Genomic DNA, 27654 nt, shown 5'->3' on the forward strand with positions numbered 1-27654 from the left:
GCCTTGTTTGAAGAATTTTGGACCGGCCTGGGGGTCAATTGCGTGTGGGCCAGCCTGCCACTGAATGTGCTGTAAGGCAAGTTCTGTAAAAACCCAAAAGACTATTCTAAAATTATATCACAATGTAAGTGCAAATTGATGCAAACGGACTGTTTTCAATTTCCTATTAGTGTAGGTTTCTAGTGCCCTAGGTAAACTATTTTCTAGTGCCTCCTTCTGGTTACAAGACAAACCACTGGAGTCTACAACTGTTCCGGTTGGACTTCTAGTCATGTTTCAGTGTTATCCGATGTAATGAAAAACATTAAAAAAGGGGACAAATTAAAAGTTTAAACCATATAGCTCTCTGTAGACCTCTTAATACGCATATAACATAAACACATCTTTGCTGCCTACCAACCGAATTTCCTTGGTGTGTGGGGAGTGTTTCTCCCTTTTAATTTCGTAAGTATTACTGTATTTCAAAAATTCTGCTGAAAATTAATTGGGGTCCCAGCAATTGCACATATTCCATGGATATTTTAAGCCTAATTGCAATAAGTGTTTGACTTTTCACCACATAATATAACATATAATCCTTGTCATACTATTATTTTTATCTATTAATTATACAATGCCAACAGTTTAGGTAGCACTTCATACAGTGCATACGTTGACATATGAGGTGTGTCTAAAATCAGGACAAATATTTTAATGCACGTTGGCCTTTTTTCTGTTCGCACTAGCTGTGTTTAATTAGTGTCCGTGAAACTATGAAACATGGTAATTTCTTATTTTTTCCTCTTTTTAATTTATTTTTACTAATTGTTATATACCGTATTGTTTAAAAAAAATACTCCTGCTTGTCTTTAATTTGCATTGGTACTCTATATGAGAAAGAGGGAAATTGCAGAGCTGAAAATAAACCATTAAGTATAGAATTAACATCATCCTTAAGGGTTAAAGAGTTGGAAAGTGAACATAAAAATAAAAAATATGTTTTGGTTTTTATAGTAAAAAAAAAAAAAAGCACAGCAGATGTTGACAATGGTTGGATACTTACACAAACATGGTTGGCTGCAGGAAACCCAAATTATAGATACAAATCAGTAAGTATAAACATTCAACAAATAGCTCAGAGTACTCTTTAAACCGTCTTGCCTTGAAGAGTTAGTACACACATTTTATGCACAAGTATACCAGATCAGATATCTGCTCAAGATTTAGTGACTGCTCCATGAAATCAAACAGCCAGGGGGGTTTGGGTATAGATGATCGGTATAGACTACAAACATCCTCTACTTTTATGCATAAACTCGCTATACTAGCCTGGGGTTCCTGCTGACTTATAAGTATGTCATATATCTGAGTGTATGTATTTAGGTGGCAGCTTAGATTGCTTGCAATATTTTAACATTACAAACTTTTACGTTTTAAAACACAGGGTGATTTGCCTGCCTAGTAGACTGTTATAGCTATATATTCATTTACAACGTAAAATAAAAATTCAAGGGACGCAAAGGTATCAAACATATTCTATATTAACCCTCTTAGTGGAAATCTAACCAATGAGTCAGCTGTTGTTGAATTGTACTCTCACGAGTATGCCTAGCCTAATTGTTGCGGAGGCTCATCCGAATAACCGCTAGCTATCCAGTTACCTATGGAGCAAGGGGGAGCTGGCACCTTTATTTACAAATAAAATATGATTTTGCTCCTGTCCCACAGGATATTACACAGTATGGGACATTACAAGCGGAAACCAACAGATACAATTGATTCCTGCAAGATTAACTATTGAAAATTGGGTAACTTCATACCTGCCAAGATGTAACCCAAGATCAGGTCTAAAAGTGAGAAGGAGCAATATGCATGAATTGCTGTAAGCAAAGAAGAACTGTAAAGGCATTGCATTTATTAATAGAGCGCCAGCAGATTGCACATTAGTAATTAATTAGTAATCGTATCACATCATATCACCCTGCAATACAGGATTTCTTGCTTCTGAGAACCTGAATGCCTGCTGTTTTACAGGCTTGTAAACATCAGAACCTACAGTTCTAAACATAGTAGTAGTAAAAAAGAGGGCATCACTGCTCAGCTGCAGGTGTGTTGGTTAGTGCTACCACAATTCACTGATAACCATCCCGGAATGCTGTTCTGTTATAAGCCTGAGCACATTGTGTGAGTTGGAGCAGACCTCTCACCGACAAGGGGCACAATATTTAGATTTACGATATAATTGTTACAATAAAATTGGCTGGCATAATGTATACGATCAATGTATACAATCAATTTTCACATAATGATTTTATCTTTATTATTCTTAAACCCCTTTTATTTATTTTTTTTGTTTTGTGCCCAAAAGAGTTTTTCAGCATTTTTTTTACAGTTTCTTTAGCCATGGCTCTCTTTTATACCTTTTTGTGCACCCACACAAATTATACAGTATATTGTTTTTTTAAGGACAGAAACAGCTTTCTTTTGATACCATTTTTTAGATGTATTGTCCAACATTTTGTATGAATAATACATTAAAATAATTAAAATGTTTAGAAAAAAATGTCAACCAGTTCAGTTGACCAAAATATCACAAAAAAACGCAATGTAAGTGTCTTGAAAAAAACTGACAACCAGGATATTTCACAATGGGCACAACATTTTATTTTTTGTCTCATTTTTTTGCCTTTATCTCATTTGGGACAGTTTGACAGCCCACCATCTCAAAAAAGAAACCAAAAGTAAATCTTTTTGAAGGGAAGACACATCCAAATACTTTCCGACCAATCAGCAGCACTCACTTAACACCAATGGAGCATTGCTGTACCTGTTCTCTAGAATTCTTGTTTCTGTCTGACTTATCCTTTTAATTACTAAAATTACTTATTGTAATTTTAAACATTCACTAAAAAACAATCTCTTGAGAGTAGCATATGATCTATCCTAATACCTACAACCATTGACCCAACCGCCCTTCACAATTAATTAACGTCTAAGCAGTTCTTCACTAACTTTCTCATTCCCCTGAAACCACGCAATAAATTTTAAGCTTACAAGAACAAGGTTGTTTGAAAGTTTATTTATTCCGAATAAATCCTGTTGTTTGATTCTTGAAGTGTGTTTGATGGTTGAAGTGCCGAATGGTCGCGCAGCGCGAAGGTATTGGATCACATATGTTGTGAGCCGAGGGGAGAAGGTTCTAACTTTAAATTTTGATACAAGAGCAAGGTTGTCCTTTTTTCCTGTACCAGTAAATCTTAACATGTTTTAAGGTTATTGTCCATTTTGTATATTGACAATTTTAATGTTATTTTAATGACAGAATCTGCTGAATTTGCCAGCACTCATGTAATGTACAGAAATGATAAGCAGCCATATTAAAAATTAATAGCGGGGTCCATTTGTCATTAGGCAGTTCAAAGCGTGGTTAGTTTGTCATTCTCGTAACAAGGAAATGCAAAATGGTTGTTACTGCTGATTGCGGAAGAACATAGAAGTGCTAACTCTTGTCATTTATTTTTTTTCTAACCACGGGGCTGTGATCTGTGTGAGATTTCCTGTGTGGTTTAAACTGCTTCTGATTGGGGCACCTTGGGGAATGATACACAGAAGAAAGAAAAAGTAAGGGGTCTGCAGAGCATGCATTTCTACTCCTCTTCCATCTTCCTGATGAAGATTGCAGCCATGGAAGTGTGACCTTTTCAATTAAGGCATTTAGGAATTTCAATTACTGAAAGAGTAGAGAAACAATATCAAAGGTAAGGAATAATTTGCGATTTAAGCTTTTGATTTTGTCTTCTTTACATAATGAGATTTATATTAAGGGAGTTTAGTTGATCTAGAAAGCCATAGCATTTCTAGTATAAAGTTGTGAATGTAAAGTACTTTTCAGTATGTATTTTTGCAATCTGTGCTATCCTCGCTTCCATCAAGCAATTACGAGTCAAAGTTGCAAAGATTGGAGGTTCATTCATAGCACTATTGATGTTAAGAGATAACAGTTATATTTGTTAGATCATTTTTGTTGATCAGCTGCCTATGTTAATAGTACCAATGGGACAGTTTTGTTGCAAATCTTTCCAGAAGTTGGAAGCTTTGTCTAACGTAAAGTGTTTCCACTGTTTGATATTACTTCAGAGAGGTTTGCCTGAGAGTTGTGATTTCAAGCATGAAGTCTGCTGTTCTCCAATACATATGAATTGCTTCCAAATACATTGCATTGTAAACTAACTAAAAGAACTGAAGCTTTACTTGAATCATAATTGGATTGTCAACTAATAATTAATTTTTATTTAGATAAATACTTTGTGATTTTTGACTACATTATAATTCAACTAATTCATATTGCAGCAAGTCTTACTCAGACTTTGACATATCTGCACAATGCTCTCCAACATTTAATGAGGCCAAAGTGGGACACAGTAGTTTGAGTGTGTGGTTAGAGGGGTGCCTGGAGCAGAGCTTTATAGAAAATGTTAAAGCTCATCTTTGAAGCTTCAACGTGTTCTATGGCAGTCTGCTTAATTAATGGGACATCATATCCCATCATTGTCACTCATTTCAGTTAGCAAGGTGGCCATATGTGAGCTGTAATTGCAGCCTGTGCTGCAGGGGCACATACAGTCCCTTGCAAAAGTGTTCACCCCCTTGGCATTTGTCCTATTTTGCTGCATTACAACTTTATAATTCAAATGAATTAAATTCACTTTTTATTTGGATTTCATACACAAAATAGCCCACATTGGTGAAGTGAAAACATTCCATGGAGTAGCACTAAATCCATTATTAAGAAATGGAAAGGATATGGCACCACAACAAACCTACCAAGAGAGGGCCACCCCCCAAAAGTAATGGACCAGGGAAGGAGGGCATTAATCAGAGCGGCAACAAAGAAACCAAAGATAACAAGCTGCAAAGCTTCATGGCAGAGATTGGAGTATATGTCCATAGGACCACTTTAAGTCATACACTTCACAGAGCTGGGTTTAACAAAAGAGTGGCCAGAAAAAAATCCACTGCTCAAGAACACCATCCCAGTGAAGCATAGTGGTGGCAGCATCATGCTGGAACTGGAAAACTGGTCAGGATTGAAGAAATGATAGCCGGCGCTAAATACAGTAAAATGTTTAAGTGAAACCTGTTTCAGTCTTCCAGAGATTTGAGACTGGGACGGAGGTTCACCTTCGAGCTGGACAATGACCCTAAGCATACTGCTAAAACAACACTGGAGGGGTTTAAGGGGAAACAGTTAAATTTCTTGGAATGGCCTAGACCAGAATCTGTACACCAGCGGAACCCATCCAAAGGAGCTGGAGTAGTTTTGCCTTGAAGAATGGGCAAAAGACCCAGGGGCTTGATGTGCCAAGCTTATAGAGACCTACCCTAAGAGACTTGCAGCTGTAATTTTTGCAAAAGGTGGCTCCACAAAGTATTGACTTTGGGGGGTGAAGGCTTATGCACAGTCAATTTTTCTAGGGTTTTTTTGTCTTATTTCCTGTTTCACAATAAAAAATATTTTGCACCTTCAAAGTGGTAAACAGGTTGTATAAATCAAATGATACAAACCCCCAACAAATCGATTTTAATTCCAGGTTGTAATTCAACAAAATAGAAAAAATGCCATGTGGGTGAATACTTTTGCAAGGAACTGTAGCACATTTCTTTTAACACTAAATTCGTCAGATGTGGGACCTCTGATTTCCCCAACAGCCAGTAGAACAGAAAAAAAAACCATTAGAATCAGGACAGTTTGCCAGTATGACCAAGTGAAAACAGTAAAGTGAAAACAAACCGTGATATGTTTATATGTTTCTAGATCTAAATAATTTTACCAGGAGATTTGGAGTTTTCATTTAGATTGTAATGTGCATGCTTTCTGCCATATTTCAAGTACATACACTATGCGGGTAAAAGTATGTGAACATCCCTCCCAATTATTCAGTTTATTGCTAACAGGTGTATTAAATCAAGCACATAGGCAGCCATCTCTATAAACATAAACATAGACCTCAATGACATTAGATGTGGCACTGTTATAGGATGCTGCCCTTGCCACAGATCAGTTCAGGAAATTCTTTATCTGCTAGATCTGTCCTGATCCACTCCAAGTCTAGTCCACATACACACACAGAACGGGACTAACTCGTAGTGAGTAAAAATCACCTGTCCTCTGTAGCATCCCTCACAATAGAGTTACAAACTGCCTCAGGAAGCAACAACAGCACAAGTACTGTGCATTGGAAACTTTATGAAATGGGATTCCATGACCAAGCAGTTGCACACAAGCCAAAGATCACTAAGTGCAATGTCAAGCATCAGCTGAAGTAGTGTAGAGCAGACTGCCACTGGACGTGGAAACATTCTCTGGAATGATCAATCACACCTCACTGGAAGCAACATCTCTAAGCCTGATGGACTAATCTAGGATTAGTGGATGTGACAGAACCTTCCATCACTGGGGCCCCTGGAGAGGCCTGAGAGCCAGCCTCCTCCCTACTGACTATGGGCCCTGGCTTTGTAAAGACTTTTGTATCTACTCCAGAAGTATATCATGCCATCACTTGCTGAGGGGATTATCTCTGGCAGACAGCCACGATCTTCAACCAGGAACCAGGGAGTGACCGCCATTGTTTCAGTTTAATGTCAGACCCCCTCATCCCATGGTGCATTAATGTGTTGTATAAGTCAGCCCCCCCATTCCACCACTACAGACATTTACCCCGGCCAAATCTTGTAACTGATTTCAGCCAGTAATTGTATTGTTAATCCCTTTACTGACCCTCTGTCTCTGGGAGGCAGATTAAGGGGGTGGTTTGTATCCCAATATCTCATTTTTTATGTTAATGTGTGCTTTGCTAGCTATATCCAGCCATGTGTGTGAAAAATATAGCAGTCTTCATTTTGTTTATACCCTACACTGAGTCTCGGCTAGTGACTGGGAAACCGGGGAAAGAGTGTGTTGTCCCAGGCCAAGGGAGCACAAGTCAGCGGAGGTAGTCGGTTGGACTATCCAACTCCGTGACAATGGATACCACAAGAATGCTAACTACCAGAATGCATAGTGCCTACTGTAAAGTTATATGCTTCCAACTTTGTGGCACCAGTTTCAAAGGCACTTTCATGTTCCAGCATGACTATGCCACTGTGCACACAGCACATACATGTTGAACATGGCAACCTAAGTCAGGCGGATGGCAACCTTTTTATCCCATGTTTTGGTTTTACACAACAACTGGTACGGCTGTAGGCACTGATCAAACAGATCTACTCCCCTGTGTTTTTGTTGTGGTCAATAATACACTGCAGTTTTTAGATCTGTGCATCTCTCTCTCCTCTCACACTGACTTACCACTTGTTTCTTGTGTCGAAAGTTGTGCCGTGCTTCTATTTGGTGTGACGTAATTGCTTGGGGAAACCTCTATGTTTTTTTCTGACCTTAGCATATCCTGGGTTGTCAAAAAGAAATACAAAATGAAATAACTCTGGGCTACAATAATTATTATCCACTGTACACTGACACTAGACATTGTAGATTTTCGTTTGAGCTGTTACCAGCTCAAATACATTTATTTGGCAAAAAATGTATTGGCTCACTAGCATCAGTATCACATCTGATGCTAGGAGTTGCAAGAAATAGGGGGATTTCTGGCTCTAACAAATTGAAACATGTCAGATATTAATGCCAGATGTGGCGTGGATCAGAGTTCACTGCTGCATTTTCTATGGGACACACCGGTATGTTCATATGGGTGGGAAGCAGTTGAAAGATGGAGCCTCCAGTAGGCCTAGAAATATTACTATTACACCTAACATTTTCTGCTATCTATATTTATATTTAAGTTTTATACTTTGTTGTATTGGCTTAGCCTTTGCTCCCATGAATTTTTGAACAAACTTATATGCGATCATATATATGTTTTTCTTTTAATGAATTACAAATGTCTTAATAACATTGCTTGATAACATGGCAAATACAGTATATGGTTACATTTTCTACAGATTTTGCAAACAAGTTGTAGACACCCCAGGGTTAAATAAAAGAACGCCTTTTATTGCTCTTTGAATGCGTTATAGAAAGTTACACTGTATTCAGCAATGGGTAGCAATATCTATAATTATCATTATTTCCTTTAAAGCCATGATAATTTGGAGCTGTAGTGTATAAATGACTGTTTAATCAGTTGGCAGTTTCCCAAAATGTCGTTTTAGGTTAATTTTCACAATTAGTATATATATGTAGATATGTTATTTATTCTCTATAAATAATTTAATTGCAAACTTTAAAAAGACAACCCATGAACTGTCTGAAAAAAGCATAAGATACAGGGATGATCTTGCAATGGTAGATACACAACAAAGTAAAGAGATATGGAATGCAGATTGCTTATTATCCCACTTCGTTGCATTCACATAAGTCAGCTCCTATGTAAACTAGCAGGAATGAGAAATCCATTCACCCAACTGATTTCACATCCAGGCCTTTTAAATAGTTTAAGGTTCAAAGGGTAGTTTATAAGGGAGAACAGAAAAGGGAGGATTGTTTGACTCTTGGCATGTCAAAGGGAATATAGTATATTCATCTTGCGTAGTGTTATTTATTATTCGATGGCTATGCTTTTCGTTCTGCTGAGTATCATCAATAAACTAAAATCATGTTGTCAAAGTAAATCATTACTTTCTGCCTACAGGCAAGAGAGTACCCTGTAAACTTTAGTACTTGTACCCTGAGTTGTATGCAAAATCTATACAGTGAGTGTAGCAACGCTCGCAGACAGGTCCACTAATTTGCCCAAAAGTGGATAATTTTCTGCTTGTATTTTGATTTATTTTAATGAATATGGCATTATTTCAGTAAAAGCAATTACATTAAAAGGTTTAATGCTTGGTCTTTCTCCCAGGTATGTAGTTTTATAACTTTATATAATTGGAAAGAATCTATGCAATGGTGACAATCAGGATACCCACTCACCAAATAGGCCTTCCCTTGGTCTAAAGCCAGGAAGCAGCTGTTTTCAAGGTTCTGACATCAAATGATGGTTCCACAACGTCTGGCAGATGTGTTCCTGTGCTGTCACACGAGCTTCTTCTTGGTGGCTTCTGCACATGGACTCCGGGATTCCACTTATTAAGACTTCATTTAAATTATGCAGTTAAGGTAGTAGATACCTATACCTGATTTTTTAGTGGTTCTAGTGTTTTCACTGGCAACCAGGAAGTCTGTCAGTGGTTCTGAATTCTGTTACATGCTCCATGTGTTTTCTCCTGGTGATCTCAGCTACTCCGATAATCTTTTAGTACTGAATGTGACTGCATTTTTACTGTTACCATGCCCCTTTTACTGACCCTTGACTAATCTGAACAGAAACATAGTCTCTCTTGACTCCGTACACCTTCAACCTCCTGCTGTTGATCTCTACCTACACAACTGCTACTGGATCATCACCTTTCCTCAGTCAGGCAGTGGTTCATCTACTGCCCTACTTCCCTCTCTAATCCCCCTCTCTCTCTCTCTGCTTCCCGAGGCACCTACATTTCTAGCTCTGAGTAAACATTCTAAATTAAAAATGGACCCCATAATCAGGCATAATCAGGGAGTACCCTTAGTTATGTTAGAGATCCCTGGGGCCTGCAAAAAATCAAGCATGGTAGAAAGAAAAAATTGCAAAATCGATAGATGAAATCCATGGCATATGAGGTGTTTACAAACACAAGAAAACTAAATGAACATAGTTTTTATTGGTATTTACTGTGTAATCTGTAATGGGAAAAATGTATGAAAATAAGTTTTGTCCGTTGTTTTCACTAAATGAGAAAGAAAGAAATTAGGGTTTTATGAAGTGCCCAAAATGTCTAAACTACTTGTGTTCTCAAGGGTGAAATTGCCTGCATCCTTAAGGGTAAAAGGAATATGTAACTGCAGCCTCCATGTGCCCTGCAGAGGACTCTCGTACAATACACACCTGTTAAGCCATATATGCCCTCTTTTCATAAATGCACAAAGACTTTGCTTTGTTGCTTAAGAGACTTTATTTAATTAGAAATCTACTGACTGCTCATGAAATCCGCTTGAAGATAAGACCCCGTATCATTCCAGACCAGCTTTTCAGGGTTGTCACTCAACAAGGGCAGATAAACATTGATATAAATAGAAAGTGTATTTAATATATATATATATATATATATATATATATATATATATATATATATATATATATATATATATCTTACATTTAAATATTAAGACATGCGCCCATTCTGCTACACGTTTCACCCTCCGTTGGGCTTCCTCTGGTGTGAAGATTTCCCTGTAACTTCCACAAACGATTGCTTCCTTGTTCTAGTGACATTACCATCTCACAAGACGGTATTACCATATTACTCATATATCTTCTCATTCTTATGCGACCTCGTCTCCATAAGATTTCACACAGGAACCACCAATAAGCGCGTAGATGGGCATTCCTAATAGACTTCTTATCTAAATAAATACGGTATACTCAAAATAATCAAAAAGTCAATTAAAAACACAATAATTAGACTATAAACATCATTATAAGAGTGTGAGGTAAATAACAGCCTATATAATCCTTAACATATCTATTCTACCAAATATATATATATATATATATATATATAACATCATGAAAAAAAATAACTTTATTAATAACAAATGTATATGCTACTTAATTCAGCTCACTCTCTTCTCATAGACCAAAAAAGCATAAAAGGAGAAAGAGGGGCATTCCATTTGATGTTTTAAGAAATAATTCAAATTCAGCATTTAATCCTTTAGGAAAAGAAGTTTGTAACTTAAATATTCACTCCATCTCAAGTTTTCTTAATTCCTTCACTATATCTCCCCCTGTCCAAAGTTTATGTCATCTTGCAATGGCACAGAAAGTAAGGTCTTTGGGATGACTAGCATGTTGGAGGTAATGTTTTGGTAAACTATCTGTGTTAAGTTTATTTTTGATGTCAGCACAACGTTCACATATTGTGACCTTAAGTTTTCCCGTTGTCCTTTCAACAAACTGTAATCCACAAGTACACTGTAATAGGTCAAGCAGCCAAAAAAATGACCAGAGTCATTGGACCACATTGGAGCTGTGGGTTTGTAGCTTTAGCTTCTTCAAAAGCTAAGTGCTTTGTTTTTTGTTTGTTTTAAAAAAATGATTATTAAATTAGTCATAAAGTGCTCATAAACCATTAATTGTGGGTTTTTTTCGAAAAAAAAATTTGAATAAAACTGGGAATGGGACATTATGTGTTCAAGAATATATACATAGTATTAGTTAAGGCACTACTGAGAAATCTACACATGACTCCCACTGTCCCAATTTTGCAACTCTATCTTTCTGTCCCAGCGGGCTCTACCTCTGTCACGAAAAGAGACAAGGGTAGAGCTAAGCAGTATTTGCGGTCTTACCTACCAAAATCCCAGGTATACATATACCCAGGGGTGTACCTAGAGTATTTGGCACCCGGGGCGGATCCTGTATGTGGCACCCCCCCACACACTTTAAAACTACCTGGCCGAAACTGAATATGACCCCCCCACACACACCATAAAAAAATCTAACACTTTTATTTAAAGTAAGTAACACACCAAAATAGGACAAAACAATTAAATAACTATATATATATATATATATATATATATATATATATACATATAATTGTTAACAGCAATCACATTCCTATCATGCCCAGGTATACCCAGATTCCAGGAGGCACTCGCAGACTTGGCATGATAGGAGTATGATTGCCCTATCTACCCCTTCTCGCTCCCTTCTGCCCTATCTACCCCTTCTCACTCCCTTCTGCCCTATCTACCCCTTCTCACTCCCTTCTCCCTATCTACCCCTCCTAACTATCTACCCTCTCCCTCTTTGAAGTTCACTTACCTTTCAGGAGTTCTGCGGTGAGGGTGCAAGGCCTCTGTCTCCCAGCTCTGCCACTGTATAGAACAGTATAGAGTGATGGGAGTTATGATGTACTTTAGAGCATAATTATATAATGAAAAATACATTGGAAATGGTACAGCATAACACCCATCACTCTCACACACTTACCAATCCACACTTACCAATCCACACATACCAATCCACAAACACATACCAATCCACAAACACATACCAATCCACACACATACACCAATCCACACATATACTAATCCATACACATACCAATCCACACACATACCAATCCACACACATACCAATCCACACACATACCAATCCACACACATACCAATCCACACACATACCAATCCACACACATACCAATCCACACACATACCAATCCACACATACCAATCCACACACACATACCAATCCACACACATACACCAATCCACACACATACACCAATCCACACACATACACCAATGCACACACATACACCAATCCACACACATACACCAATCCACACACATACACCAATCCACACACATACTAATCCACACACATACCAATCCACACACATACCAATCCACACACATACACCAATCCACACACATACACCAATCCACAAACATACACCAATCCACACACATACACCAATCCACACACATACCAATCCACACACATACCAATCCACACACATACACCAATCCACACACATACACCAATCCACACACATACCAATCCACACACATACACCAATCCACACATACACCAATCCACACATACCAATCCACACATACCAATCCACACACACATACCAATCCACACACACATACCAATCCACACACACATACACCAATCCACACACATACCAATCCACACACATACACCAATCCACACACATACACCAATCCACACACATACTAATCCACACACATACCAATCCACACACACACACATAGCAATCCACACATATACTAATCCACACACATACCAATCCACACACATACCAATCCACACACATACACCAATCCACACACATACACCAATCCACACACATACACCAATCCACACACATACCAATCCACACATATACCAATCCACACACATACCAATCCACACACATACACCAATCCACACACATACCAATCCACACACATACACCAATCCACACACATACCAATCCACACACATACACCAATCCACTCTCACTGTATGCTTTCCTACCTTTCCTCTTTTCTCCTTACAGCTCCTTTTCCTTCTCTTCGCTCCTCTTCTTCAGTTCTTCTGTCTTCTCTATCTTCTTCCAGGTCAGAGGGCACGGACAGCGGTGGGCGCGGCTTCAGTGTTGTGCGCCGGGATCTAACAACAAACCCCGGCGCACAACAGCTGTTGCCGCGCGGATCGCAAGGGAGCGGTATCGGAGGTCTTTAACAGACCTCCGGCTCCCTTGAGTGATTTTAAGCCGGGTTCAAGGAAAATCCTTGAACCGGCTTAAAATCACTCAAGGGAGCCGGTGGTCTGTTAAAGACCTCCGATACCGCTCCCTTGCAAGCCTGCTCCTCCAGCGGCGGACATTACTGTCCGTCTCTGGAGGGGTGCCGGCAAGTTGGCACCCCCTGATGAGCGGCACCCGGTGCGGACCGCCCCCCCCCGCCCCCCGCTAGGTACGCTACTGCATATACCATACATGATAATACGGCCTTGCGTGATTTTCTGAATATTAATCTGAAAAAAAAATGAAAAGGAAATTAGCGTGAAACAAAGAAACAGAAGAAAGACCATAGCATTAAATGGGAACTGTCATCATTGCAGATTTTGGCTGTCAATTATCGTAATTGTATTGGAGACATATAGTTTCAAAGGGGCTATTTTCCCTCATTGACACATCTAAGCAATTCTCTGTCTCTTAACTTTACCCAATCTGTCTCTTAACTTTACCCAATCAAACGCCAATCATTAACAAACAGAAACTTAAAAACAGGGAACAGAGGATAGCAGTGGGAAGATCATGCAGATCCTAACTTTCATGGTATACATATAAAGTGAATTTTCTAACATATGCTGAGTCATGTTTATTTTCATCTGTAATCTGTGTTTTAGTTTATCAAGTATTTACCCCTTCAGTCCCAGGGGTTTTTGGTACCTCAAGTCCCGGGGCAATTTTGCCATTTTTGCGGTATGTCGGTTCAGCGATTATTCTCTTTTCCTGCGGATAGTGTACCCATGTAAACTATATATTGTTTTTTCAAGGAGAGATAGAGCTTTTGATACCATAGTTAGATGATTAGCTGAAAATTGAGGATGAGAAATTTAGTAAAAACTAGCGAAAATTTGAAAAAAAAAAATTTTTTATAAATGTTCCCTCTGAAGCCTCACATAATTAGGTAAAGTGATAGAAAATCCCCTCCAAGTTTATCAATTCAGGTGTCCTGATTTCAGAAATACCTAATTTATATAGATTTTCCATACTTTCCCAGCACTTATAGGGAACATACTATAAGGTGTACATTATTCGTAGAATTTTTATGCTTATGGCTTAACCGGTTTGGAGGTTGTGAACGGGGGCAGGGGGGTTATACTGTTTAGATGTTGTGTTAGGGCACTGGGATGTAAGGGTTTTTTCTTTTATTATTTTTAGCTTTTTTTATATATTTAAAACTTTTTTATTTTATTTTTTGTATTTACTTTGTTTTATATATTTGCTCGATTATAAGACGACCCTGATTATAAGACGACCCCCCAAAATCTGAATATTAACTTAGGAAAAAAAAGAAAAAGCCTGAATATAAGACGACCCCAAAGGAAAAAAGTTTTACCAGTAAATGTTAATTCATGTAAACTATTTTTTTTTAATAAAAGCTATGATTGAGAAAAATATTTGTTTTGTTTTTATTTCTTGTATTTTCCAGCCTGTCCCCCAGTTACGCACATCTGCCCCCAGGCTTGCCACTCCAATATGGCACTGTGGCCCATGATGTGCCTATTAACCATCTATATGCCACTGTGCCCCATGGTATGCCTTTTGACCCCCTATGTGCCACTCTGCCTCCAGAAATGCCTTATACCCCTACATCCCATTCTGGCATTTAGGGGGTTAAAATGCATATTATGGGGCAGAGTGGCATATAGGGAGGTATAAGGCATTTCAGGAGGCAGAGTGGCATTAAGGGAGTTAAAAGGCATTGTATAGAGCACTCTGCCTCCAGAAATGCCTTATACCCCTATATATGCCACTCTGGCATTTAGGGGGTTAAAAGGCATATTATGGGGCAGAGTGCCATATAGGGAGATATAAGGCATTTCAGGAGGCAGAGTGCTCTATTAAATGCCCCCTTAACGCCACTCCAGAAAGAAGATATACTGTCCTCCAATGACCTTCCGCGATTGGCGTTTAAAAATCTAACAGTTTTCCAGCGACAGCCTGGTCTCCCGTGTAGCGGCAGGGATGTGTCCTGCAAGTTTTTTGGACATACTGGTACGTCCATAGGGGACTGAATGTCTCCTAACTGTAATGTTAATTTCCATGTGTCTGAGGAGAATTAACACAAATTAACAAAATTCACTAGAACTGACCAATTAGCCACGCTAACAAAGGCAAGTTGGGACTGAACTCTCAACGTTTAAATAGAAAAATCTAGGCCGAAAATAAGGTAATTAGAATTCATCCAGGGGACTGTGATGTCATACTTGCCCACACAGTGGGTGATGTCACATATTCATGAGATTGCGTACTGCTAGATAGACTTTGATGCAGGCTACACAAAGTCACCACTTCTGAGGAGGTAGAGGGACGCTGTGGAGCATGCCCACTACCTCAAAAGACCTCAGCAATGATCTGTTTGCATTGTGAAAATGCAGCATCATGGGAACTAACTTCTGAGATGTCTCCTTATTCTACTTTTATACTTGTTTGTTGTATATTAAAACACAAAAAGCAAACCCTAAGCAATTTGAAATACATTTAATTTTAGACAAAATTAGAGCACATATTGCTTAGTAGTATCCCTAAACAATAGGCCCACTTTAAATTGTATCTCATAATGTGACTGAGCAGACAATTCATTCAGTGCTTTTAATGATGATGAAATAAGAAGGCATATGGGTAACTAATGATTTTTTTCCAAATCAATGAGCATTAGTCATAAGCTAAGAAAAATACCATGCTGGGATGATTGTTTTGTCGAGTTTGATATTTAAGTTGTATATGTTTTTAATAGTAACAAACACAAAGCACAGTAAACAATATCTGCATTGTACAAGTCAATGGCATGAAACTAGCAGTTGAGTAGTTAGGTGAGACAAAGCATGTTAACTATGCGTATATTTAAATGTTTTGTTATACCGTATTTGCTCGATTATAAGATGAGGTTTTTTTCAGAGCAAATGCTCTGAAAAATACCCCTCGTCTTATAATCGAGGTCGTCTTCTAATTAGACCTCAAAAAAATGTCTGCTGGGGCCAGGCTGCTTACCGGTGCTTTGGTCCCGAGCAGCGTCTCTTCTATTAGCAGCAGGAAGCTAGCAGAGTGTCACATAATTCTGCCTCCCCCTCCTTCCTCTGGGGGCGGGGCCAGAGAAGTTGCTCGCACAGCCGGGCCCCTGCAGAAGTCTGCGAGTGGGAGATCTGCAGTTCAGGTAAGGGGGTGGTGGGTTTGAGTGTGTGTGTGTATGTGTGATTAATGGAATGAATGAGTATTTAAATGTTTGTGAATGAGTGTGTGTGTGATAGCATGGATGTGTAAGGGGTGGGGGTGGTAGCATGGCATAGGGAGGCTGTACTCAAACTCCTATCATCCCCAGGTTCCAGCATGTACTGGCTGCCTTGGCTTGATAGGTGTTTGATTGCTGTTAGCAGTTATATATATATATATATATATATATATATGTCACCGTCCCGGCGCTTCTCGAACGCCGGCCGTTCGGGAAGGCGGGCGGCCCTCCGATCGCCGCACTAGGGGTAGTAGCGGGCGGAGGGTTGTCCGCGGTTCCCGGGAGAACACCTCCCCGGGCAGCGGACAATCATCCGCCCGAGGTACGCGTCGGGGGAGAGTAAGCTCCGGGAACAACGGTTCCCTGAGCCTCAGTACTTACCCGTCCTCCGGTCGTCGGTCCGCCTCCCGGGCTCGCGCTCGTCTGGGGATTGATTGACGGCTGGAGGCGTGGTCTTTGTTCAGGTCTGGGAGGGGCTTGTGTTTGGCGCCAGTTTTAAAAAGCTGGCTGTGCCTTTCACAGGCACCCTGTTGTGGTCTCAAGTCCATAGTATTCTGCTCGTGTTTACAGTATTGTGTTCTGACCTCTGGCTCGCCTGACTCCCCTTTTGCGCTACGATTTTGTACCTTCGCCTGTGACTCCTGGTTTTGACTCCTGGCTCGACTGACTACCCGCTCTGTGTATCGGACCCCTGGCTTGGCTGACTACCCGTATTGTGTATCGGACCCCTGGCTTGGCTGACTACCTGCTCTGTGAATCTGACTCCTGGCCTGGCTGACTACCCGTATTGTGTTCCTGTCTCGTACTGCGCCTTGCCGCTGCTGCCGCTCAGTATCTATCTCCAGCTGGTGGGAGGTTGTCCACTGTTGGGATCATCTAAGTCCTGGGCTGCTGCTGCCGGGATCTTCGCTCTCAGTAGCAGCAGTTTGGGCTGAAGAACTTCTGCAGGGACGATCTTCCTTAATACTCCAGCGTTACAGTGACAATATATATACACATATACATATACATATATATATATATATACATATACATATATATATATATATATGTATATATATATATATATATATATATATATACCTCCAGAGATGCCTTTTAACCCCCTATATGCCACTCTGGCATATAGGGGGTTAAAAGGCATTTCATGGGGCAGAGTGGCATATAGGAGAGCATAAGACATTTCTGGAGGCAGAGTGGCATATAGAGGGTTAAAAGGCACATCATGGGGCAGAGTGGCAAATAAAGGGGTATTAAGGCATTTCTGGGGGCAGAGTGGCAACCTTGGGGGCAGATGTGCATAACTGGGGGGGGCAGGTTGGCAAATAAAAGGAAATAAAAAATATATATATTTTTCTCAATCATAGCTTTTATTAAATATGAAAAAATTGTTTACATGAATTAATATTTACTAGTAAAACTTTTTTTCCTATAGGGTAGTCTTATATTCAGGCTTTTTGTTTTTTTTCCTAAATTAATATTTAAATTTTGGGGGGGTCGTCTTATAATCAGGGTCGTCTTATAATCGAGCAAATGCGGTATTTGTGCTTATTTCTAAAATGTGGATGCACTCCTGTCCTTTGATGTACCTGTACTTTATGTGGTAGTCTCTTCCCTGTGCATACATTGGGTACCCCAACAGAACATAGAGTGTGTGATTTCACAAAAGTAACACACCCATAGCTGCAGATCACTGGAAAACACGGATTCTTAAAAGAAGAAACAAGTAAACAATTTTTTGCTAAAATACAAAATCTAACATTCATTTTTACTAAATTTGGCACCAAAACGCTTTGCAATATTTACCATGCAAGGGCCAAATCTACAGCGCTTTTTGATATTTTTTGAAACATGAGAATGTTTTCAGTGTTACTACTACACTTATTTTCTTAAATTACAGAATCTGGGATCAAACTGAAAACATTACAAACAACTTTGATCTATGACAGCCACAAAATAATTGGATCTTTAGTGTTACTTTTGTTAAGGATTTTCCAAGATTTTATGCAAATATATCCTTTGTAATCTATATGCAAATTCTGAAGCATTCAAGTAAAATCAAAGCACACTTTTTATTTCTTGTTTTAAAGATAAGATAATAGCTGGCTTTCCAGAAAATTTAAGGGATGTTCAAAATAACACAGGGCTCTAGTTCAAAGTCTAAAGTTCCGAGAAAATGAAGAAAAAAAAAGCTCCCGATTTTCTTCCAAGTAAAAAGCATATATCCGAATTCAGAGGCCTAACTGCGTAGCAAAAAGGACAGCAATGAGCTGGGATGAAAAGAACAAATGGATAGTGATGATTCTGATGAATCCCTCCATGCATTTAAAAATGGCAATCGTCAAATGACACTTGGCTATCATGTGCATTATGCAAATGCATATCATAACTGGGGTGTAAATTTTTATCCAGGCTGGAAGATTTTGTCAATAAGAAAATAAAATCTGAGTGTCGTATTCAAATGGAAGATATGCTTAACAGTGGACGTGTTCACTGTTTATTCATATATTATGCTAATTCATAACCACAATAACTAAACTCTAACAAGGCAAATACTTATACCATGGAATCACAAGCCCTTATGGATATATTGTGAGCCTTTTTTTTACAGATTTAATTCAGCTAGCTTAATGTGCCACCAATACAATTACTAGTGAGGTATTGGTGAAGTTTGACGGTGCTATTTAAACATCAAATGGTATAGATGCATGCAGATTTAAGAGTTATAAGACAGTTCTGTAGCACAGGATATGAGTCATTAATTTACAGTTTTACAGGCTTACCCCCAACCCACAGCTCCCAAGACAGGATGAGGATGCAGTGTTGCAATTAGCTGCAGCACCAATAAAATACACTTGGTTGTTGTATTACTGTATGGAAGAACATAGCATCCTGTGAAGTAATGTGTTCACTAGACACTGCTTTACTAGAAGCCTGGACGCGTTTAATGGACAACTTCACAAAATGTGGCGTAATGCTGCACCATCTACGTATACAAATATACTTACATAAAATAACAAACATTTTGCTTTTTTATACAGTACTGACATTTTGCTAGAATATAGATATAAAGGCCACTTTTAAAAATCAATATACATTAGACGTAAACAACAAATCCTATCAGCAGGTTGTGATGAAGAGTAACATTACAGCCATGTGCACATGTATTCCAAGAAAGAAAAAAAATAATGTTTGAGGTTTGCACAGCAGAAAGAAATTGTCAAACTTGATCGTCCGAATGGTTCTTATATGCTGGTTTTATTCCATGACTCTGCTTGTCTGTTGTACAGGTACCTCCGTGGTGTACTTTTGCCAGCACCAGGTAATACTACTAAATTTCCTATATATATATATATATATATATATATATATATATATAGATAGATAGATAGATATAGATATATTTGAAAATTAGAACCGATTCATTAAACTGCTGTTTTAAAGATCACTATTTCAGCTACAATTTTTAATAAAGGGAAACTCCAGCAAGCATATGCGCTATAATGCATATGATAGCTGAGTGGTCTTAAAGCTGATTAACATTTTAAAGAATAGATGTTAACATATTTAGAAAGTGTGTGTGTGTGTGTGTATATATATATATATATTTCTGACCCACTTTTAAGGCACACCAGTTGAGTTTCTTTAAAAAACATTTCAAAGTGACCCCAAACTTTTTTCATAAAGAGGAAAGCAAATTTATCTGCACTGTGTGTATAGATTGAGAGCTACATAAAAATCCCACAAACCTCCAAGGGCGTTTCAGTTAACCCTATTTTTTTTTATCTATTTCCTGATAGACAACTCTTCTATCTTCAAACAGATTTACATAGAAATACTTCTTTTTATTTTATTATGTTTTAATAATAGGTGCAAATAGTATCTGTGAAGAATATAAATAATTACAAAAGTGGCCACCTGGGTCCTGAGATCTGTCCAAGACTGTATGTGTGACATATTGTATACAATATGTACAATATTGGCCTCAACCGTAACTTTTGTTAAGGTACGTTCTGACATAAGGAAAGGCTTATATCCAGACCAGTGCTGTATTATGTGTTTTTGTCTATGTATTTGCATGGAGTTATTGTAGCTACCAGGATCTAGTATGTGGATATAATATAAATGGGAACTGGGACATCAGAATCCTATATTTAAAGTAAAACTAAGAAATAAACATCAGGAAAAGGAGCTGTTTTGTTTAGCTTGTAATTTTATTACAATATACTGTATGTATGAGCCATGCAGAGTATTAGTATTTCTCTGTGGAGATGATAGAAAGGATATTTATATAACACAGATTGCGGAATTCTTTCACCTTTGTGTAAAAAAAGAAAAACTCTTTTTGCTGATGTTAAATAAAAGCACCAATGCCATTTTTACACTTCTGCAAACAGTCATGCTATGAAGGGTATAGAAAATGCATCTGTAATTGTCTCTTCTGTAATATATGTCTCTCCTGTAAAGGGTTAAAGCATGCAATCTGCATTGCACAGGTGTCTAAGAGCCAGCTGATCATTCTGGAGACATGCCAGGCAGCGAGATGCTTTGTAAAATCAATTAAACCACTCTTTACAAGCTGCTCCCACCCTTCCCAGGGGCTGTCGCATTTTGGCCAGCTCACACAGCTTGGATGGTCTGCGTGACCTCAATTATTCTCAGCAGCATTGCAGGACCAGAGTGAAACCAAAGCGGTTCCTGTGAACAGATGTCACCGAACAATGGAATATTGGTGATTATGGAGTAAAGAGGTGGTTAGAGGTTACATCTCATTTTCAAAGTGATCGCCAAAGGAATAGTCACATTCAGCATACCATATGCGAGTCATAATTGTGCAAATGTTCTTATTTCAAACTTGTGAAACATGTACTGCTCTATGAGTGCATCTTTCTTGTAGTCTATTTAGCACTCTTTGACACTACGCTGACGCACAGAGAACTGTCGGTGCTCCATACTATCTGTCAACATACATGCAGGTTTGTGTAATGGTTTAAAGTCAGACCTCTAACTCTTGCACAGTACACATCACAACTGTCAGGATTTTAGGATTTGTGAAGTGTGGTGGCTTTGGCACAACACTGCCTTATTTAATGTGATATTGCCCCTATTGTGAGATTCCAGTGAACACCATGGTCTAATTACAGCAGGAATGACCCAAGATGACAGGGATCCAGGCTTATTCATGTGAGTGAGACAGGACAAGCTTAGCCGCATACTAAGATCTGTCATCATCTAAGATGATGCTACAAATTTTCTAAAATATAGTGATATATATAGAAGCAAGGCAATACAATTAGAGACATTTTATTCCATACACATATACGAGCAATTGGAGAAATTTAAATCTTAGCCTGTTCACAGTGAACTTTTAAAATATCATTACATCTTAGTTTATATCCTTTAGTTTTGAATTTTATTACATTTATTAACTTTTTTTTTCTTCTTGGCTTTACTTTTAAAATGATTGACTGAGATTTAGCATATTAATTTGTTAAACAATTTATAGTTTGTGTAACTTGCGTTTTTCAAACAGTAGTAATATTTGCTTTAGGCAGTGAGGAAATTCATGAGGAAGCAAATGGGGTTGGAGATTTTTTTAGAAAAAAAAATGGTAAAACTTAAACATTTTATCTCAGAAGCTGAATTCCCATTGTACAGCGCTATGGAATTTGATGGCGCTATATAAAACAATACATAATAATAATTCAATGGTAAAACTAAAACAATTCTTTTCCTTTTTGTAATGATGTCTCTACCTTTCTCTTTACCCTACAAGCTATTATAGTCGCAAAACAGGAAGTTTCCCTTGATAACTAAGATGGATTTCCTGTGTATATTTTAATTTGTAAATGCCATTACATGGAGTTATTATGTGCACAGTAATAAAAAATGTAAAACATAGGATTTGACAAAGAGGCCTGTAGTCTGCACTATATAATTTTTCTTCAGTACATTATAAACCCTCCATAAGTGAATTTCATTTTCAGCCGAGAAATTCTAACTATCCCTTGGTACTGACCCTTGCTAGAATGCGTGGCCTGTAACTCAGTTAACTCATTACATCGGCCGTGTTACAGCAAAATAACATTGCTTTACTTGTTACAAGCTTTGTCGATGTGTTCCATTTGTGCAGACGATACCCTCTGCTGTTAATTCAGAAGACTGCCACACATGCTTACATCCAAGCTGTGATCCAAAATAGAACGCAGTTGACCAACACAGATTCGTTTGGGTTGTTGACACATATGTGGATTGTTTCAGCCATTATAGTGTGAATACTTTAGCATGCTGTACACTCAGTGTGAGTCTGTCTCTATATATTGTTTTCGGAATTCTGGTTCTGTGAACATAAAATACATTGCTCAGTGGGTCTTTTGAAAGTCCATGCTACCTCAATTCCTTGAAACTCTTAGGACCTACACTTAGGCCTTCAGTAAATTGACCCAAATAGCCCAAAGGAGTATTAGTAAGGTAGTCCCAGGTGTTTTGCACTGGTGGATGTTTCCTGGGAGATACACAGCTGATCTATTAACATCCCAGAGCCTCATCTCTTAGCTTTATGCTGATTGATCACATGGAATGGAGTACAACATTTCTCTCTTTTTTAAAAAAAAGACAAATAACAATAACCTTAAAAACATTTAAATAATTATATATACCCTAATTCTGTCACTATGACATCATAAGAGGTATTGTCTAGTGTTCAAACATCTTGTACCTCACCCACTAGAAATATAAAATAAGCATGCACTTACCACAAAGATTTTTTTACCGTAATAAAAAGTACTGGTACTTTTCCCCATTACAAAACATGAACAAAACTATCCATTTGCAAAATGACTGTACTTTGGGGATAAACATAAATGGGGGTGGGGGGTAGCAATTGTATGTAATCTGCAGAAGAAATCATAAGTAAAATTAAAAAAAATAAAGAATTATCATTCTCCTTTTTTTTTAATATATCATTATTTAATTATATGGGGAATGATATGGATTAAAAAGTCTTTAAACAATGTATAATTTGTGTATATGCAAAAGGGGAATCATGATTGAGCAAACATGGTAAAAATGGCAATAAGATTAATCCAGGTTAATGGAGCATAACATTATGGTGTCTGTCATGTTATAGTGTTCATCTCTCATAACCATTTAAAAGTGTACGTTAATGATAAAAGCTGCATAATTTCCAAACATTTTTTTAACAAATGAAAATTGATTGCTTAGCTTTATTTCTTCTAATGCAGTGTGGGTTTTTTTTAAAGTTGTAGACCATTATCTGGAAAGTTGCTCAACCTCAACAGGCTTTTACATGCTTCTGTTGCATGGGTGCTGTGTTGTGCCTATGTGTAGTAAACTCCTTCATGGTGCTAGTGGGAAAATATAATGATGCTGTTCAGCCTATTCTTTATGAGAACTTGAGAAGCCTGGGTCTAGAAAAGGCGAGTTACCACAAGAAAAACCTTAGCTACTGCCTAAAACACATCCTTAGGCTAGGTTTCCACTTGGGTTTTTGTCCGGCGTTTTTTTCTTGATGAAAAACGCCAGGAAAACTGCCAAGAAAACTGCCACTGCATTTACCTGCGTTTTGGCGTTTTTTCTGCAGTTTTTTCTGGCGTTTTAGCCTTTCTGTGGAAATTGCTTTTTTTGACCTCAGGCAGTTTTTCCAGCCTTTACAAGTTAGAAGTTTCACCCAGCTAAAAGGGATTAGGATAAATGGCAAGTATCTGCCCTCTCCTGATGTCATTTACTTGGTAGACCCTTTTGTCTCTTTTCTGTGGTTTGTAAGGCATGCTTTATTTCGAATGTCTGGTCCTCTGGGAAGATTGGCCCCAAATGATGGTGCAAATTGTTTGCTGTTGCTTTTGGCACGCAGGATCCGGTCGCGTATGTTTGTTTGTAATGGCATGTTTGTTCCAAATGGTGTAAAATTCAATATGAACCAGTCCAGGACTTTGTTTTGTGTGAAACTGTTTGTTTTCAGCCTATTTCTCGTAGGACACACAGATACTGGGTCCATCCTCTGCATTGTAACTGTGGAAAAAACGCCATAAAAAACGCCAAGGCAATAAACCCACATGGCTTTTTCATGGCGTTTTTTCTCTCCCATAGACTTCTATTGGAGAAAAAAAGCCAAGATTTCTTGCAAAAAACGCCAGAGTGTCAACATGCTGCAGTTTTGAAAAACTGCCACAGAGCCCAAAAAAGCAGAAAAACGCCAAAGAGGACTGAAAAAACGCCAGACAGAAAAACGCCAAGTGGAAATTGCATTTTGCGATTTCCTATTGAATTACAGCTAACATCTGGCTGCAGCCGTTTTTCACAAAAAAACGCCAGGTGGCGCTATTGGCGTTTTTATAGGCGTTTTTAGCAAAAAAAAACCAAATGGAAACCAAGCCTTAAGTAGACTGCAAAGCAAGTACTCTAGGACTGGCCACACTTAATTTATCAAGTCCAAAACTAGCATGGTAGGATCTATTCTGGTGCCCATTCTGCTGGTGCAATGCTGCTGAAAAACCAGCACTACTTAGTACTGCCAGAATGTCTATGTAATGTATTTATATTTTGTAACTGAAGCCCTAAATACTTTATACTCAATATCTTTGTAGAGAGACAGTTTTGAGCAGGCATGTGATACTGAACTATACATAACACTATTTCAAACTGTAAGGCTATGCAATAAATTTGTAATGATACTCATGGCACCTTTACTTGTCAGGGCTTAAATATAACCATAACATAACTGTGGTTTTCTCTATTCAAAGTAGGATTCCAGCTGTAACACATAAATAAAAAAGCAACTAAGCAACAGTTGGTGATGTGCAGCTATCATTTAATTAATGCGGAATATGTCATATTGGCACGAATACTAAGTTTGGTAAAGTTCCAATAACACATATTTGTTTCATGATAGTACATTTGGGTAAAGTACTGAGGACAGTACAGCATTGTGCGTTTGTGCATATGCATGGAGTACACAGTGGCTGAATCAGGTTTCTCAAAATTGATCTGAGGGGAAGTGTCTAAGGAGGTCTTGCACAAACGTTTTAAGCTTATAACAGTATATTTGTGAGCTGTGTATCTGTCACAGAAAACCTACAGCAGCATGCCATAGCTACAGTGTGAAAACAGTTATTCTGTCATGGGCATGGAAAATATATGAACCAAGGAACTCTAGGTGCGCAGGGAAGAATCCACAAGACAACCAAAGCCTGCTCCCCAGTGGCCCTGCTTCATTATCATTTATTGCCATAATGTTGGGTTCTGAAAATCTGCCTGTTCAAACTATTTAAAGTTGGATTTATAACACCTGCTCAATTTAAAAAAAAAATTTACATTTTTTTTACAGAAAAAAAGTGAACCAAATAGTGCTTTCATGAATTAAGTAGCGTCCAGATTCCGCTCCCCCCTCTTTTAAATAACACAAGAGACACTTCTTTATTTAAAACTTTTATTAAACGTCAGCTGTGGATTTTATTTGTCCGCGGTGCTGACCACATATTACTGCAGCACCACGACACTCAACCTTTATTAATGTTTTAACATAATTTATAAGCTTAACCATTTATTAGCCAAACACATTTTGACACAGTATATAAACAGTTTACCGTCAAAACGAAAAAACAATAACAATTATAACCAAGTAAGTTACCAGCTGGTATGGGCGTATTCCACCTGTATCCCTGCTGGAACTGCCAGCGTCCCCTAGCCACATGACCATACAATTTCAGGGGCAGATGCCCCTGGAGTGTCCTGCACCTCTGTGCACCACAAGTAACCATACCTATAGATGGTTAACTCCTGTACCGTACCAGCCTCAAACCTGAGCACCCGGCTGATGCCAAAACATAGGGGAGGGGAGGGGAGGGGAGGGGTGGGCTGGAAAATATTATTTTAAAATTAATTGCCCCTATACAATATGCCCGCTTTATATATACCCTTCAGTGAGGCACAATTACCCCCTCCCATTCGGCCTTGCACGTGCCACAAAATGTATTAAACCTTTACCTGACCCAAATTTTGCTTTGTCATCCCTTTAACCTGGCATAACAGGGTACGTCATCCTGGACTTCATTCATGGGGCCCCCCCGTCCCGTTCTTAAAGTGCATAAATTGAATACATTATTATTTTTCTAAACGGTTCAGTTCCATCAATATGTTGCAAATTTAAAAGTATGGGTAAAGTCCTGGCCCCTAGTCATACCCCTAATACAAAAGTGATTCTCTTTGGCCATTTAAAATTTTAGGAGATATGAGCTTCTGTTTTAGAATTTGAGCACAATAATAACTTGCAATCAGTGATGTGGTAACTGAAAAGGTCAGTAATGCTTTATTATAAACAGAGTTTGTATAAAATAGCACATGAACATCACAGTTACAACAGACTGAAGATTTCACGAGTACTTACCTAAAAATAATTTAAAAAAAACTTTCCTTGGACAATTTCATGATGCAATCTATTTGACGTCTATCTTTCTGTGGGTCAGAAAAAAATGATTTATTCAGATTGCAGGTTTTCCTATGTAATGTGTCAAAGCAAGGATGGATTTGCAGACTGAGCAGTTGCCTAGGACAGAGGTTCTCTAACATCTTAGAAAATGTATAAGCATTGTAGTGTTAGGACTTACCTCTGCAGCCATAAGGTCCCTCGACACCCTGTTGGATTTGACACACAGCTCCCCAGTAGGCCACATCCCGGCGAGCTGACCCATGTTAGAGGGCAGTGTTTGTGCAAATTATGGATCATATCTGTCTAACCGTTCCTTCTCTGTCAGCTTCTCTGGCAAGACATCATCACCCCTTCCACTTTTGGTTGGTGTCCCCTAAGGTTCAGTCCTTGGCCCTCTGTTGTTCTCTCTTTATAATTCATATCTTGGCAAACTAATCAACTCATTTGGACTCAGTATCATCTATATGCAGATGATACCCAAATCTACCTGTATTCTCCTAAACTCTCTCCATCTCTCATGTCCCGTATTACCAATTGCTTGTCTGCTATTTCTTCATGGATGTCACAATGCTACCTGAAACTTAATCTTTCTAAAACAACTCGTTATATTCCC

The 27654-nt window shown here is 38.4% G+C and overlaps 1 protein-coding gene across 1 annotated transcript in view; it reads left to right on the forward strand.

The window, feature by feature from the left end:
* Window positions 1–3594: 3594 nt before the first annotated feature.
* GRAP2 (GRB2 related adaptor protein 2) overlaps window positions 3595–27654 on the forward strand; it is a 68639-nt gene continuing 44579 nt past the window's right edge. The window contains exon 1 of the mRNA XM_053469300.1: window positions 3595–3737. The gene's annotated coding sequence lies outside the window, so the exon portion shown is untranslated. The remainder of the gene's footprint in view (window positions 3738–27654) is intronic.

The sequence above is a fragment of the Spea bombifrons genome, chromosome 6 (assembly GCF_027358695.1).
Source record: "Spea bombifrons isolate aSpeBom1 chromosome 6, aSpeBom1.2.pri, whole genome shotgun sequence".
NCBI classification, from domain to species: Eukaryota; Metazoa; Chordata; class Amphibia; order Anura; family Pelobatidae; genus Spea; species Spea bombifrons.